This window comes from Ranitomeya imitator, chromosome 7 (assembly GCF_032444005.1).
Source record: "Ranitomeya imitator isolate aRanImi1 chromosome 7, aRanImi1.pri, whole genome shotgun sequence".
Lineage (NCBI taxonomy): Eukaryota > Metazoa > Chordata > Amphibia > Anura > Dendrobatidae > Ranitomeya > Ranitomeya imitator.
Genome location: NC_091288.1, coordinates 171,570,585 through 171,587,484, shown reverse-complemented (window position 1 = coordinate 171,587,484; position 16,900 = coordinate 171,570,585). Strand labels below are relative to the sequence as shown.

The following is a 16,900-nucleotide window of genomic DNA, read 5'->3' as shown; positions in this document are numbered from 1 at the left end:
AGTCTTATTTCATTTGTTAAAAAAAAAGGAAATTTAGATGATTCCGAATTTTTTCTTACTATTTTCACCTGGATTTGCATGCAAAAATGTGTAGTAGGCATTTTTGGGGGGATGCAGTAGTCCATACAGGTTTAAAAAGTTATTTTAATATATTTTTTGTTTATTTTTATTGTTTTGTTTCTATTTTTAAAGTGACAACTAACCTACACATTTATTGATATTTTATATTTTTTGATGTTTCATGAATCATGATACATTTCATGAATGCATAGATTCCAGTAACGAAGTCTAGAGTTTTGGGAACATATGGGTGATAAAATCAACACTCCTACTTTATATATTGTAATGACTAAGTGTCTGAAACGCGTATGCTTATAGTGGTGGAAGCATTTTTTTTACATGGATTTTAATACGTCATAATAAAGAGTGTTTTACAGGACACTTTTACTGGAATTTCTTCTGGATCTTGCAGTACAAGTCTCTGTAAAATTGGTGTCCTCATCCTGAATGTGAGCTGACCTTCTCTATCTATTCAATATTCATATGGGTGATGGTACCAGATTTATAGGCATACATCATACATAGACTTCAGCAGAGGAATCCAAAAGTTATTCAGGGTAATTCATTGGCTACTTTACCTGGTAAGATGGCTGTAACTTCTAAAAGAGATGATCTATCGTACAGACGTTTGGACTGTACACAGGCTCGGACTGGCCCATAGGGTAACAGGGCTATCCCCTGGTGGGCTCCAACCCCACTGTATCGGCAGCACATGGCATAATTCACCTGATTCACTCTGTACAGAAAAAAGGAGCATCTCATCTTTCATTAACCAAATTACCCAGTTTATTATATATAGGTAAATTTGTGAACGAGGTGAAAAGTGGGCCTCCCCAAAGTCAATGTTACTGGTGGGACCTTGGTGCCCCAGTCCGACACTGACTGTATGTACCTTTGTCCAAGAGAAAGTGATGTTTTAAAGCACGGGTTGAAAAAGTCCAATGTTCGCATTCAACATGCCGGCGCGTGCCGTTCCATATTGTTGAATGTATTCCTCAGGAGGTCTGGGGTCATAGCCTGAATTTCTCACTGTATGTTCTCTGAGTGCCTGTAATGTTCTTGGCTTGTTACTCTACACCCAACCTTTCAAACGACCCCAAGGAAAAAATATCTGGCAGTGTTCAATCAGGCGATCTTGGTGGCCCCCGTCCCTTGGAGATTACTCTGTCATTTCTCTGGAAGAAGTGGCATCTTGTGAAACATGTGTGGGTTGTCAGCTGGCCAAATACGGATGTTTTGTGAATTGACGTAGCCACATAGTTAAACTAGGCTCAGTTAGTGAACCACGTATAGTCCAATATGGTTTTTTTTCATCAATTAAGGTCCCTGGAAGCACTGAAAATAGCAAATACATTTTTCTTGATCGGGTCCTTTCGATTTTTGAACAACAGTAACTCTGTATGAGCAAACATGACCTGTCTTGTTGTTGACACATGGAATATGATATACTGTACCTGTCTCAAATGAAAACACGATCCTCCAAACTGTATCTGTACATTGCTACCAAATGAATAAGGAGTGAAATGCAAGCACCACAAATAAATTACCGATACGCAGAAAGGCGTGCAGCAAGTCTATCCCTTAGTGTAGACAACCTGCGGGGCGACAAGTCAGCGAGACCACTCGGCGCGAGGATGTTTCTCAGGGGCGGACACAGACAGCTTGGGGCCCCTGTGCAGGAAATGTGTCTGGGTCCCCCTACTTTTAAAGCGACAAAGCTACATATCTATATATAGCCACACATACATGTATATATTACATAGTCTCCTTTATTATGTACAGTATATTGCAGTCCCTTATTATACAGTGCTCTCTCTTGTTATGTACAGCACCATCCCTTACATATTGGATTTTATAGAGCCCTGTTTTCTATTACATACCGTCCTGTCTTGTTAGCTGTATACTGTAATGATGGCTGACGGAGCATGGGAAAGCTTCTTTTCTAAAGGAGGAGCTGATGGACTGGTAGTCTGGTCACCGGCTCCTCCATCAGTAGTCATTTTATATCTAACAAGAGAGGGGCTATGTAATAAAAGAGGGCGCTGTGAATAACAAAACTAGCGAGAATACACTATCAAAGAGACAGCACTGTACATAGCAGAGGAAACTATACAATAAGGGAGTGCATCACATATAACTAGAGAGGATGGTACAGTACATAATAAGGGACAGTGTTATACATAACAAAAGAGGAAACTATGTAACTAAGGATGGTGTTAGGCTACGTTCACATTAGCGTCATGCGACGCAGCGTCGCCGACGCAACGCACGACGCTTTGGAAACGCACGCAAAAACGCACCTTTTTTGACGCAAGCGTCGGACGGATGCGTCGTAAAACGCAGCGTTTTTGTTGCGTTTTTGTTGCGTTTTTACAAAAAACGCAGCGTTTTACGACGCATGCGTTGTCAAACACTGATTAGATCTTTACACACAATTTAGTGTCTAGACACTAGATAACACCACCAATGAATAGAAGAGGGTGGGTTTAGTGTCTAGACAATCGATAATGCCACCAATGGGTAGATGAGGGTGGGTATTAATGTAATAGTGGTATATATACCCCGGCATACATTATTTCCAACCATAGAGCATCAAGATGGATCGTCCCATGGAGAGTATCTACCTCACTTTTCAGCTGGAATTAGCCCTTGCTATAGCTTATGCTTTTGCCTGTCATGAACAGAGGAGAAGAGACAAACTACGGAGAAGGATTCGTTGGCGTTTTTGGCTACACCCTATAGTGGAAGTCCGAGAGAGTCGTGGAGCCTACCATTGTCTGTTTGGCGAATTAAATGAGAACCAGGACAAATACTTCGAATACACCAGGATGTCAAAAGACAGCTTCCGATATCTGCTGCGTCTGGTGGAAGGAACCATTTCCAGGCAGGACACGCAGCTCCGTAAATCGTTTTCCCCTGAGGAACGTCTGCTGGTGACTCTACGGTACGTAATGGAATGTGAAGGATTTATATGTTCTTGCCATTTTTTAAAGTAACGTGTTTTGTTTTTGTGGGGTGGGGGATTGTAATTAAAAATGAAAAATTCTTTCATACCAATTTAATTAATTATATTTATTTATTTATCTTCTTGTCAGTTTCCTGGCTACCGGAGAGACATTGAGATCACTGCATTTCCAGTTTCGGATTGGAGTCTCCACACTGTCTGGGATTATTGCCGACACTTGCCGCGCATTGTGGGACAACCTCCGGGAGGAATTTTTACCCATCCCTACAAGAGAAATCTGGCTTGCCAACGCCCAAAAATTTGAACAAGTGTGTTCTTTCCCTAACTGTATTGGAGCCGTGGACGGGAAGCACATTAGGATTACCAAGCCTTCAAGAAGTGGATCTCTTTTTTTTAATTATAAAAAATACTTTTCCACCGTGCTGATGGCAATTGCAGGTGCGGACTGCAGGTTTATCGCTGTGGACATTGGAGCTTTTGGTCGTGCAAATGATTCACGGACATTTAAGGAGTCTGATATGGGCCGAAGATTGTACAATAACAATTTTAATTTCCCCCAGCCACGACCTCTTCCCAACACCGACGGCCCGGCCCTGCCATTTGTTGTTGTTGGTGATGAGGCTTTTCAAATGAGTGGCAACCTACTTAAACCTTACTCAAGTCGTGGGTTGGACCGCACCAAAACTATATTTAATTACAGACTGTCCAGGGCCAGAAGAACTGTGGAGTGCGCCTTTGGCATCCTGGCCTCCAAATGGCGTATCTTAGGATCCGCCATAAATTTGAAAATTGAGACAGTGGATGAGGTGGTGAAGGCGTGTGTGGTTCTCCACAATTTTATTATTGATAAAGAGAGAGTCAACGTGGAACTTGATGATCCCATTCCAAATCCATTGCCTGATTACCAAGCTCATCCTCTGCGGACAACTGTGGAGATTGCTCATATGAGGGACCAATTTGCTGCATACTTTGTTTCAGATGTTGGCCGTGTTTCATGGCAAGATCAAATGGTTTAATTCTTCGTGTTATGATGTCATGTAAACACCGTGTAGTCCATGTCATTTAACCATCCTATGTTTGGTTATTGTTATAATGTCCCCTGATTTTCCAATGCGTTGTGTTTTGAAATAAAGTTCTTGTGCCTTTCCGTTTTCACCAAACAAATCTCCTATACGTTTTTTCATAGTAATAATAGAATTGTAAAATCCAATATTGAAAGTAAAGGACAGGCCGGAGCGAGCCGCCCGCTCTCCCCCACGGCTAAGCGAAGGCCAGCATGACAATGGGTTGGAGAGGAGGGGGTGGGGCTGAAAGGGTTAACCGTATAGGGGGCGGGGGAGATAGTTGGAGAGAGGGTTAGGGAAGTGTCAGGGGGCGGGGGCCGGTCAGTTCCCGCTCACCAGCACTGAAAGCAGCAGCATGTCAGGTGTGGACGCTGTGCTGCAGAGCCTGAGGGCGGCTGCAGCCTCTCGGCCTCCCGGATGGCTGGAGGCGCAGGTGGCCCACCTGCTGGACGGCGGCGCCGGCGGCAGCGGATCCCCGCCGGCGGTCCCCCATCTTGATCGACGGGCTCGGCGGACACGGCCCCCCGAGCGCCTATCACCGGATCCTGGGCCTAGCGCCCCCCGCAGGCGTAGGAGCCCCTCCCGGGACCCTCCAGGCCGGGCGCCGGTAAGAGCAGCGGCGAGTAGGCCCCGGCCTGGGAGGAATCCGACTGCCAGGGGGGGCGCAGCGGCGGTTGCTAGGCCCTCACCTCGTGGTGCGGTGGGGGCGGAGCCAAGACGTGCCGGGCAGCGCTTGGGGCCTAGAGCAGCGGGAGGCCGCGGCGGTGCCGGTTCCGCCGCGCGGTCTGCCTCGGCGGTGAGAGCGGGGCCCAGAGGAGCGGTGGATGGAAGCGGGGCGGGCGGCCCGAGGCAGGACGGCGCTGGGTCGGCCCCTACTACAGTGGCGGGGGGTCCCCCTGCTCCAGGGCCTTGGAGCGGACAGCCTCTTACGGCGGCCTGGACTGCGGCTGGCGCCGGTCAGCAAGATGTGCCCTCGCCGGTCCAGGCGGCGTCTCCCCCCATCGCGGGGAGTCCGAATCCAGTGTCCCACGGGCCAGCTGCGTCCGGGAGCAGCGGGTCTGACGGACACCTCCAAGGCACATCGTTGGACGGGTCGGTGGCGGATTGGGCCGTTCGTGGACGTCCGGATACCAGCACTCCGGCTGGAGGGACCACAGATCCCTTGCAGCCCGGTGAGTATGCGTCTGTGTCTCGTGCTTGTTCTTATGATGCTAGTGCGCCTGCGTTTAGTGGTGGTCAGGGAGCGCTTAGCGGCGTAGCTGCGGCAGGGGTAGCAGGCGGCGGTGAAGCGGCAGGGGTGCGGGAGCTTTTGGTTAATGTGCAGAACCTGCTAGCTAGATTGGATCGTGATGTGGCTCCGCAGGGTTTTTTGGGTGCTTGGTCTGGTGTAACACGGAGTTCGGTTAGTGCGGCAGCAGCGCAGGCCGAGGTTGCGGAGCCAGTTTCGGTTTCTGTGCAGACTGAGAAAGAGTGTAGGGTCCACTTAGATGATAGGGCGCACGGCGAGGTATACGTGTGTTTTGAGGGCCCGTTGGGGGCGCATCTTAAGAAAGAGGTCAGGGAAAAGATTAGTAAGGATGAGTACGTGGAAATTTTTTCACTGCTCCCCTTGGAGAAATTTAACATTGACAAGGGGAAGAAGGAGGATTTAAAAAAGGAGGAGGAAGAAAAGCGGCGTTGGCGTTTGATTCCCCAGACTTTTGCTAATTGGCTTCAAGCTTTTGCCATTTTGGCCAGTGTTATTGGCGAGAAGGCTCCGGAGAATTGCTCGGGGCTGTTTTGCTACATGGATTCCATCAGTGAGGCTCATAGGGTGTATGGCGGTCAGGCGTGGCTGAGATACGATGAGCAGTTTAGGCAGAGAAAAGCTGTGCGGCCGGCTATTAGGTGGGACCAGAAGGATATTGGTCTCTGGTTGCGCGTGATGGCGCAGTACAAGTTCGGCCATCCCTTTCAAGGGGGGGCCGGTGGGTCCGGCCATGGATCTCAGTCCGGTGCAGGGAGCTCCTCAGGCAACGCCGGTCAGGCAGGAGGACAGAAGTTGGGTGTCTGCTGGCAATTTAATGAGGGACAGTGCAAATTTGGAAGCAATTGTAGATTTAAACATTTGTGCTCCCACTGCAGTGGTTCCTCCCACGGAGCCGCAAAATGCTTTAAGAAGGGCAAGGCAAAAGCAGGTCCAGGTAATTCCCATGGGGGAGACTCCGGTGATGGTGGAAAGGATGGTCCCTTATCTAAGTAGGTACCCGGATAAGGAAAAGGCGGCACTGTTACTGTCCGGTTTTACGGAAGGTTTTGTTATTCCAGCACCTCCTTTTGTGGTTCCCGTTGTTAGGAAAAATCTGCATTCAGCCTTGTTACACTCTGAGGTGGTTTCAGAGAAGTTACGTAAGGAGGTGGCTTTGGGCTCCATGGCTGGCCCTTTTGACCATGCTCCGTTTGAGGACTTAGTTGTTTCCCCTCTGGGGGTGGTCCCTAAGAAGGAAGCGGGAAAATTTCGCCTTATCCAGCACCTGTCGTATCCTAAGGGTAGGTCGGTGAACGACGGCATTGATCCTGATTTGTGCTCGGTGGTTTACGCATCGTTTGATGAAGCGGTAGCTTGGGTGCAGAGATGCGGAAAAGGTGCCCTGTTGGCAAAGACGGACATAGAAGCCGCTTTTCGATTGTTGCCGGTTCATCCGTCTAGCGTTAGACTTCTTGGATGCTTTTGGGAGAAAAAATTTTTTGTTGACAGATGTTTGCCCATGGGTTGTTCGCTGTCTTGTGCTCTGTTCGAGGCGTTTAGTTCCTTTTTGGAATGGGTGGTACGGGACGTGTCTGGTTGCGATGCGGTCCTACACTACCTAGACGATTTTTTGTGCATCGGCCCGGCGGGGTCCGATTGCTGTGCAAGGATTTTGAATGCGATTGAATGGGTGGCTTCGCGGTTCGGGGTCCCGCTGGCACCGGGTAAGACGGAAGGCCCGAGTACGTGCTTGTGTTTCTTAGGCATAGTCATCGATACCGTGCGGTGGGAGTTTCGTTTGCCTGAGGACAAATTGACGGGCCTACGGGAAGACGTTGTGCGAACTGGTCGCCTGCGTAAGGTGCCTTTGCGAGACCTGCAATCTCTGCTCGGTAAGCTTAATTTCGCTTGTCGAGTCATGCCAATGGGGTGAGTTTTTTCTAGGAGGTTGGCTAGCGCTACGGCGGGAGTTAAGGCTCCTCACCATTTTGTGCGGTTATTAGCTGAGCACAAGGAGGATTTGGCAGTGTGGAGTGAGTTCCTGAAGTCATATAATGGTAGGTCGTTGTTTATGGCGGGCGTGATTGACAACGAGTCATTGGAATTATTCACTGACGCAGCCGGAGGTTCGGGTTTTGGAGCATATTTCCAAGGGCAATGGTGCGCGGCAAAGTGGCCTGCGAGTTGGATTTCTACTGGTTTAGTTCGTAACATTGCTCTCCTGGAGATTTTCCCTATTTTGGTAGCGGTGCACTTGTGGCAAGATAATTTTCGGAACAGGCGTGTTCGTTTTCGTTGCGATAACATGGGGGTGGTTTGCGCGATTAATAGTTTGTCTGCATCTTCGCCGCCGGTGGTTTGCGTGTTACGGCGTTTGGTGCTGTTGTGTTTGAATTTGAACGCGCATGTCACAGCGTCGCATGTGCCGGGAGTTCATAACTCCATCGCTGACTCTCTTTCTCGTTTGCAGTTCGATCGTTTTCGGTCATTGGCCCCGGAGGCGGAGATGGTCGGTTTGGAGTGCCCTCCAGAACTTTGGCTAGCGGTGTCCGGGACGCTCAGGCATTGATTAAGGCGTCGTTGGCTCCCAGAACCTGGGAGGCTTATCAGGCAACTTGGCGGGAGTGGGAGTTTTTGCTAGCAGCGGAATCTGGTGGGTGGAGCTACCAGGATCAGATCGGGATCCTGTTAGCATGGTTGAGCCGGGGGGCATCAGCGGGTTGGTCTCCCGCAAAAGTGTCAAGAGTCATGGCGGCCCTGGCCTTTGGTTGCAAATTGCGGGGTCAGGACGATATCACCAAGTCCTTTTTGGTGCAGAGGGCCGTAAGAGGTTTTAGGCGGCGGCCCAGAGGAACAGATTCTAGGAGGCCGGTGTCTTTTAACGTTTTGGAAAAATTGGGCGAAGCATTGTCATCACTGTGTTCTTCGTTTTTTGAGCTTTGTTTATTTCGGCTGGCCTTTTCATTGGCCTTTTTTGGGGCCTTTAGAGTAGGAGAGTTGGTGGCACCAAACAAAAAAGGGCCGGGGGGTTTATTGGCCAGGGACGTATTGTTGGCTGGGGGCCAGGTGGAGTTATGGTTGCGAAGGTCAAAGTCGGATCAGGAGGGGCGGGGCAGCAGAATTGTGGTGGGCTCAGTTGCGGGGTCCGTTATGTGTCCAGTTTCTTGCCTTAGCAACTTTTGGGGCCTGCAGCCTAAGCGGGATGGGGCATTGTTATGTCACCAGGATGGTTCCTGCTTGTCTCGATACCAGTTCACGGCGGTTTTCAAAAAGGCGATTTCCTCGGTGGGGTTGGATGGGGCTTGTTTCGCCCCTCACTCCTTCCGGATAGGTGCCGCAACTGAAGCGGCAATTGGGGGATTGGAGGATTCCGCCATTCGTAGGATCGGTAGGTGGCGCTCCAACCGCTTTAGAAGTTATGTGCGGCCACAGGGGGTGGTCGATGGGGTTTTATAGGCTTTATGGAGCGTTTTGCTGCAGTAGGGGACAGTTGTTAAGTTTGTGTTTGTTTTCCAGGTCACCAAGGTTTATTGGTGTGGATTCTTGGACACTCGTACGTGCACTGGGGAGCTCTGCGAGCCGACGTTCGGACGGAGGGCAGGCAACTCGGATTTGATCGAAGCGTCGCAGTCATCCGGTGGCTCGGTTTTCGGGGTATGGCCTGGAATCGCGTGTTGCGGGAAATCCAGAACAGTGTGAGACTGGACAGAGCTCCCGACGTTTTGGTTTTGCACGTGGGGGGTAACGATCTTGGGGTCAGACCTTTTCGGGAGTTCGTTAGAGACATCAAACAGGACTGTTTATGTTTGTGGGTTTTGTACCCGGGATTGACTGTCGTCTGGTCCGAAATCGTGCCGCGGAAACGGTGGAAGCACATGCGGTCTTTGCAAAAAATTGATAAGGCCCGCATAAAGGTGAACAGGGCGGTGTCTGCCTTTGTGGTTAGGAATGGGGGTGCGGCGGTCAGACATTTTGAATTGGAATCTGGAAATGGGGAGTATTGGTTGGCGGACGGCGTGCATTTGAATGCTGTAGGAATGGATTTTTGGGCTCTCGGGTTACAGGAGGGCATTGAGAAGGCCATAGCTTTTCGGTCGGGTGGGGTCTCGGGCCTTTAAGGTTTTCAAAGGCCTCTCGTTGTGGCGGTTGGGGGGAGTCCTTGGAGTTGGTGGAAATTGGTTTGGGGGGTCCATAGGTATATGGCTCCTCTGTTCTGAAGTTTATTATGTTTTGGATCTGGTGATTGGTGGTGGGGAGTTCCGGCAGGGGTGGTCGGATCTCATGTTTTTACCGCGAACAGTGAACCCTCTTGCGGGGTTTTTGGTGCTCCCGAGCCAGGCTTACAACGGCTGGGAGTAAAATATGGTTTGAGTTATGTTCGCGGTATGGTTAAAATCACCAGATTCTTTTGGGCTCCAAGGACTTCCCCTAGTTTTGAAATGTATGCTTTTACATTAATTGTTAACCGTTGTTTTTGTTTAATAAACAGGCTGCTGTGGCGTACATAATTCCAAAGAAACTCTTGTCTCTGTCTTAATTGGGAGAAGGGGTTCGGGTGGTCGCGCTGGGGGAAAAAAGGTAAGGGATGGTAAGAGTGTCAGTAGGGGGTATCTCCCTCTTTCCCAAGAAGCTTCGACAATACCAGGGTCAAGGACAGGCCGGAGCGAGCCGCCCCCTCCTCCCCACGGCTAAGCGAAGGCCAGCATGACAATGGGTTGGAGAGGAGGGGGTGGGGCTGAAAGGGTTAACCGTATAGGGGGCGGGGGAGATAGTTGGAGAGAGGGTTAGGGAAGTGTCAGGGGGCGGGGGCCGGTCAGTTCCCACTCACCAGCACTGAAAGCATCCCTCCCTCCCGCCCTTTTTGGTTTGTGGTTCTGTGGGTGTAAATTACTCGCGGTGAGCGGGTGGTTTTAGTATGCACATGGTTCTTTTTGGGTCATTGCGGCCTGGGCGGTTGGGGGGAGTCCTTGGAGTTGGTGGAAATTGGTTTGGGGGGTCCATAGGTATATGGCTCCTCTGTTCTGAAGTTTATTATGTTTTGGATCTGGTGATTGGTGGTGGGGAGTTCCGGCAGGGGTGGTCGGATCTCATGTTTTTACCGCGAACAGTGAACCCTTTTGCGGGGTTTCTGGTGCTCCCGAGCCAGGCTTACAACGGCTGGGAGTAAAATATGGTTTGAGTTATGATCGCGGTATGGTTAAAATCACCAGATTCTTTTGGGCTCCAAGGACTTCCCCTAGTTTTGAAATGTATGCTTTTACATTAATTGTTAACCGTTGTTTTTGTTTAATAAACAGGCTGCTGTGGCCTACATAATTCCAAAGGAACTCTTGTCTCTGTCTTAATTGGGAGAAGGGGTTCGGGTGGTCGCGCTGGGGGAAAAAAGGTAAGGGATGGTAAGAGTGTCAGTAGGGGGTATCTCCCTCTTTCCCAAGAAGCTTCGACAATACCAGGGTCATGTGTGTCACACAAAATTTGTGTGTTCCATAGTTTTGACGTATAATAACATGATCGGCTCCCACCTTGTCAAGCATTTTTAATCCTGCAGACTATTTGCATATGGAACCTGGCTTGACAAGGAGGGAGACGATCATGTTTGCAAAACTCTACAGAGTTAACACTATTGTACTCAGGATGGTAGAAATCGTCCTGAGTCAAATAGTGGCGACACTGTGAACACTGCTTCCACCTCACCTGACAAATAATCTTAAGGTACATTAATAAAAGTATTATCCAACGATACCGACCAGTGATACGACTGGATCGAGATCGTTGTTTAGTTGTCGCGTGGTTGCTGGAGAGCTGTCACACAGACAGCTCTCCAGCGACCAAAAAAAGAGCAAGTCCCTTGTAATCTGGGTAAAAGCGCTTTGCCACACTCACGATGTTTACCATTGTAAATGTAATTTTAAAAATTACAAAAAAACCTTACACTCCGGTGTGTGAAACGTCCATCGCCGTCAACTTCCCGTACTGTGGCAGCCCTAAAGCACAGCACAGCGTTTATTATTAAGTCAACGGTGTGCTCAGCTTTACGGGCGTTAATCACAGTGTCAGTGCGGAAAGATGACGGCGAGGGACGTGGTAGACACCTTTTTATATTTGTGGGGTATTGTTCACTTTTTATTTGAGTGTTTAAAACAGTGCGCTAGTAACCCAATATTCCCTTGTTTAAAACAAAGACATCGCTGGATCGGTCTAAACTCGCCGATCCAACAATGACAGCGTCTGATCAGTTACCCAAAAAAAAATTCCAAATCATTCGCTGACACCAAAAAACTCACAGCAGGGGCTCAATCGTTTTACGATTTCAGAAAAGATAACGTTGGTTACACAGAAGAAACCAACTTTATCTATACTGAAATCGTTGTGTGATGGTACATTGTTAAAAACTTGACATATTGAGCAATGCTGTTTGTGTTTGTAACATCTGAGTACAATGAGCGACAGCCCTATAAAAAAAGGAAATAACAAAGTGATACAATATTGTCACACATTGCACATCAGGTGTTACAAAGACAAGATTTGTGTGTACGGCGCAAGGTGTGATTTGGTGCAAACTTTATTTGAGACAATAAAAACCAAATTTTTTTTGAAAAAATATAACAAATTTATTTAGGGTACAGAAATAAAATTGGGGAAAATGTTTTTATGGGGTACCAATATCCGCAACTAAAGGGGATTCATATCCCACAGTTTTTTGGGGTGTAAAGGAGACCGAGGAGGAGGAGGACGAGGGGGAGGAAGCAGCATACTCTATCACACTAGACGGGATGCCGACATCAATCCAGGAAGTGGATGGTGGTGAGACGTGGAAAGTAGCAGGTGAGGGAGGAGGAGGGACGACCAGTGTCCTTGGCTGGCTACTCCGGCTCCGGGTCGACCCAGGCTGTGTTGATGGTGTACTCCTCGTTGACCCAGGCTGGGTACTGGGTGTGCTCCGTGTAGACCCAGCCTGGGTACTTGGTGTGCTCCGGGTCGACCCGGGGTGTTTTCTGGTGGTACTTAGGGGAGCAGCCATAGCCAAGGACGTACTGGTTGTTGTTGTCGTTGTTCGCTTCTTCTTCTTTTTCCTCCTCTCTCCCTCTGGGTGTGGGTCGGCACCCCGTCTGTGTCCCCTTGAAGGCCTGTCAGGCTCAGAACTTTGGGGCTCTGTTCTGTGGTGGCGGTGGCGGTGGCCCTCAGCACGCGGAGCTCTGTGGTGGTGCTCTGCAGCAGGAGTCGGAGTCATGGCAGCCAGCGATGGTACTGCGGGCATATTTGTCGCTGACTGCATGACCCGAGCCTGCTGCAGAGCACTGACATATAAATTGTTGCAGCCCTGCATGAACGAAATCTGGAGTTCCGGCGTAAGATGTTCAACCATGCCGTTGTGAATGGCACTAAAAAAATGTTTGGCCGGCCTCGAGAGATCCGTTTCGATGTTTTCAAGACGCCGTTCGATATTGCACATTTTATCGCACAGCGCCTTGAAACCATTCTGAAATACGGTGCTCAGATGTAAAAATTCGGACATGGGCGCCCTGTCTGAGGCCCGCTGACGCTGTCGGGAAGACCCGAAGGAAGGAACGCCAGAGACCTCGGCCAGGGGAACATCTGATGGACCGGCTGCCGGTTCGCCAGATTGTGTTGGTGCAGACCTGCTCTCGCTGTGGGATGGCTGCGACAGTTCAGATGGCGCTTCACAAAGGACCGCTCCAGAGGGTCGGACAGTCTCGCGGGTGCTGCTGTGTGTTCTGTGAAAACATAAGGAAACCATTAGTATACAAAATATCACATTTCACATGCGTCATTAAACTTTACCGCCAGGTATCCATTGCCGCCATAAATATTAAACTATTTTTAATATTGACACTGCATATGCACCATCAATATTAAAAAAAAGGTATTTCTAAATAGTCAACCAAGGTTGTGGTTTGCAACGCCAGACAATTATGCTTACGTTGGAACTGCCATGACGTCACGGTCATGTGACCGAGACGTCATCACAGGTCCTGCGAGCTGAGCAACCATGGGAACATAACCTGCCTTGCAGTAGAATGTATGCCGTATCTATTATATTTTACTTTTTTGTGTATAAAAAATCGTGGATACACCTGGATGGGCAATATACTACTCCACTATGAAATATTGGCTGGGCTTGGACAATCTACTATTTTTATGTATACTTCAGATTTTAGTGAAATTGCTAAAAGTCAAGCTCACCATTGCAGTAATCCCAGAAGGGAGCCGCTGTGTCAAGTGTGAGAAGACCAGAAATGAATTACAAATTCAAGGTCAACGAGGCGTGAAAAGTAAAAACAAAATTCACTTTAATCAAAAGCAGAGGATGAAACATCTGCACAATACAATAAAAACACTATCTACGCGTTTCAGGTCTGATGTTCCCTGTCACCTGAAACGCGTAGATAGTGTCTATTGCATTGTGCTGATGTTTCATCCTCTGCTTATGATTGAAGTGGATAAAAGTATGTATTTTTTACTTTTCACACCTCGGTGAACTTGCCTTTTTTTCTTCATTTCTATACTTGGGACTTGCCAAAATAAATGGCTGGGCAATAAGCTACGTGGCTGGAATGTAGTATGTGAATATGCATGTTGTAAAAACTAGGTGTGTGCATAGGTACTATACTTACTCTCTGCTTTCAAGGACCGGTCGCAAGAACTGCAGTATACGGTTATACTTGTACACCGAGGTCCTTGAAGCGGCAGCACCACTACGAGTCTGTCCCTCCTTTTCCAGGCCCCTCCGGAAGCGGTCCTTCATGGAGCGCCATCTGGTCTTCAATTGTTTAACTGTGTATAAAGATAAAAAATAAAAAAGGTTTTAGATAATATATTGAAAACGATTACGCAACCGTGTACAATCCCAATAGAAGACATCACAGACGGTTGTGTAATCCTGGCATGATGGGTCACAGCAGCATTTTGGAAATACTTACGGAAACTAGCTTTAGCCTTGGAGGAAGCGCTGTCGAAGCCATCCCACAGCAATTGTGCCACCTCCAACCACAGACGCCGCAATATGCCCTGGTCCGCGTGCTGGGGGTCACGGCTGTCCCACAACGGGCCCCGTGCTTCTATTGATGCCACCATAAGGTCGATATTAAGTGGCTCATCCAGGGCCCGTTGTGAAACCTAAAAAAAAATAGAAAATATTAATGTTTGAAAGATAAAAAAATTGTCCCTACCTCCTCCACCGCCACCTACTACACACAACACCACAACCTCCCACCACCCCCCATACCCGCAAAAAATAAAAAAATAAAAAAATTATAGGTTTGAAAGAAATACTTACGCTCCGTCCTGCAACCACAGCTTGGCCCCGTGGTCCCTGCTGCTGCTCCCTCTCTTCCTCCTGGTTCTCCTCCTCACTTGAAGAATCCTGCAAAATAGTTTACCAAAAAGTTGAGTGACCCATCTACAAATGACAGCGAATATAGTAAGCAATAGTAGATCATGTACTCACCGGACTCCTCAGCGGTGGGGTGTGGCTGGAATCAGTGCCGCTGGCCATGACTAATAATGCAAATCTGAAATAAAGAACAAAATAACATTGATCCTATGCTCCTATGCACAATCCAGCAATATATAAAAAAAAAAAAAAAAAAATATTCATTTAAACCACAAAGAACATTGCACTCCAACTGAACTAACGCTGAGCAAACAACACTGCCACATTGATTAGATTAAAGAAACAATGGCAGAGACAACCCAATGCCAGAGTACAAAAGCCTAAGGGTACCGTCACACTATAACATTTCGATCGCTACGACGGTACGATTCGTGACGTTCCAGCGATATCGTTACGATATCGCTGTGTCTGACACGCAGCAGCGATCAGGGATCCTGCTGAGAATCGTACGTCGTAGCAGATCGTATGGAACTTTCTTTCATCGCTGGATCTCCCGCTGTCATCGCTAGATCGGTGTGTGTGACACCGATCTAGCGATCTAGCGATGCGATCCAGCGATGCGTTCGCTTGTAACCAGGGTAAACATCGGGTAACTAAGCACAGGACCGCGCTTAGTTACCCGATGTTTACCCTGGTTACAAGCGTTAAACTAAAAAAAAACAAACAGCACATACTTACATTCTGGTGTCTGTCAGGTCCCTTGCCGTCTCTGCTTCCCGCACTGTGACTGCCGGCCGTAAAGTGAAAGCAGAGCACAGCGGCTGTGCTTTCACTTTCACTTTACGGCCGGCAGTCACTGAGTGCGGGAACCAGACTGCAAGGGACCTGACGGACACCAGAATGTAAGTATGTGCTGTTTGTTTTTTTTTAGTTTAACGCTTGTAACCAGGGTAAACATCGGGTAACTAAGCGCGGTCCTGCGCTTAGTTACCCGATGTTTACCCTGGTTACCCAGGGACCTCGGCATCGTTGGTCGCTGGAGAGCTGTCTGTGTGACAGCTCCCCAGCGACCACACTACGATTTACCTACGATCACGGCCAGGTCATATCGCTGGTCGTGATCGTAGGTAAATCGTATAGTGTGACGGTACCCTTAAGATAAGAAAACTAATCTACAACAGACCCAATGTAGTAATCACAAAAAAGGTTTTTTTTTTTTTTTTTAAAAGTACAGAATGAACGGAGCAACACAAAAAACACAATATTTTTTTTTTAAGTAACAACACACAAAAAGTAAGGGCATAAACATTAATAACACACCGTACTTTACAATAAAACCGACAGGGACGGAGACAATAAAAGGCCATACAACGCCATACATCACAACCACAACCATAAACATACAACGATGTCTTTACACAACCACAGTGCAGAACATAATACACATCTTGCAATAAAAAATTAATAAATGTAATAAAAGGGCGCAGAATCATTCTATACTACCATACTTTAATATAAAACCGACAGGGCCGGAGACTATTAAACGCCATCATATAACGCAAGAATAAAACATCACAACTGAATTCAAAAAACACCACCAAACCAAAAAATGGAAACGAAAAATCTATCCTAGAAAGAACAATAATCTAGGCCGCAGACAATGAAACGCCATCCTATACAACGCCATACATCACAACCAGACTAAAAATACCACAATATCTTTAACCACAGTGCAGAATATAAAACACAACTTGCAAAAATAATTTTAAAAAACATGTAGAAAATGCAGAGAATCATTCTATACTTACATCTCTGGACAGCGGATTCTGGTGTTCTGGTGTGATGTCTTGCCTCTAGATGCTGCAGTAGAAGTGACCAACAATCCAACATTTTCTTTATATATGGGGGATGTTTTTCTCACTGTTTGCACTGTCTAGACACTGTCTAGACACTTTTTTGTTTCTTTTTATCTAACGACGCATGCGTCGCACAACGCACGCAAAACGCACACTCGCGACGCAAGTGCGTCGTCAATACGTTTCAATGGGAAATTGTAACGCATTGACGACGCACGAGCGACGCAAGTGCGACGCGCGCGTTTTTTTGACGCTACAAAAATGCTACATGTAGCGTCTCCTCCCCACCACCCCATCATTGTCCTTTCCACCGCCATCACCATTGTCTTCTCCCCCACCACCCCCATCATTACCCATTCCACAACCTCCATC

At 47.9% G+C, this 16,900-nt stretch overlaps 1 protein-coding gene across 1 annotated transcript in view; it reads left to right on the top strand.

Annotated features, from left to right (window-relative positions):
* The window catches only part of LOC138646122 (uncharacterized), a 437,282-nt gene that overhangs the window by 144,907 nt on the left and 275,475 nt on the right, over positions 1-16,900 (top strand). The window lies entirely within an intron of this gene.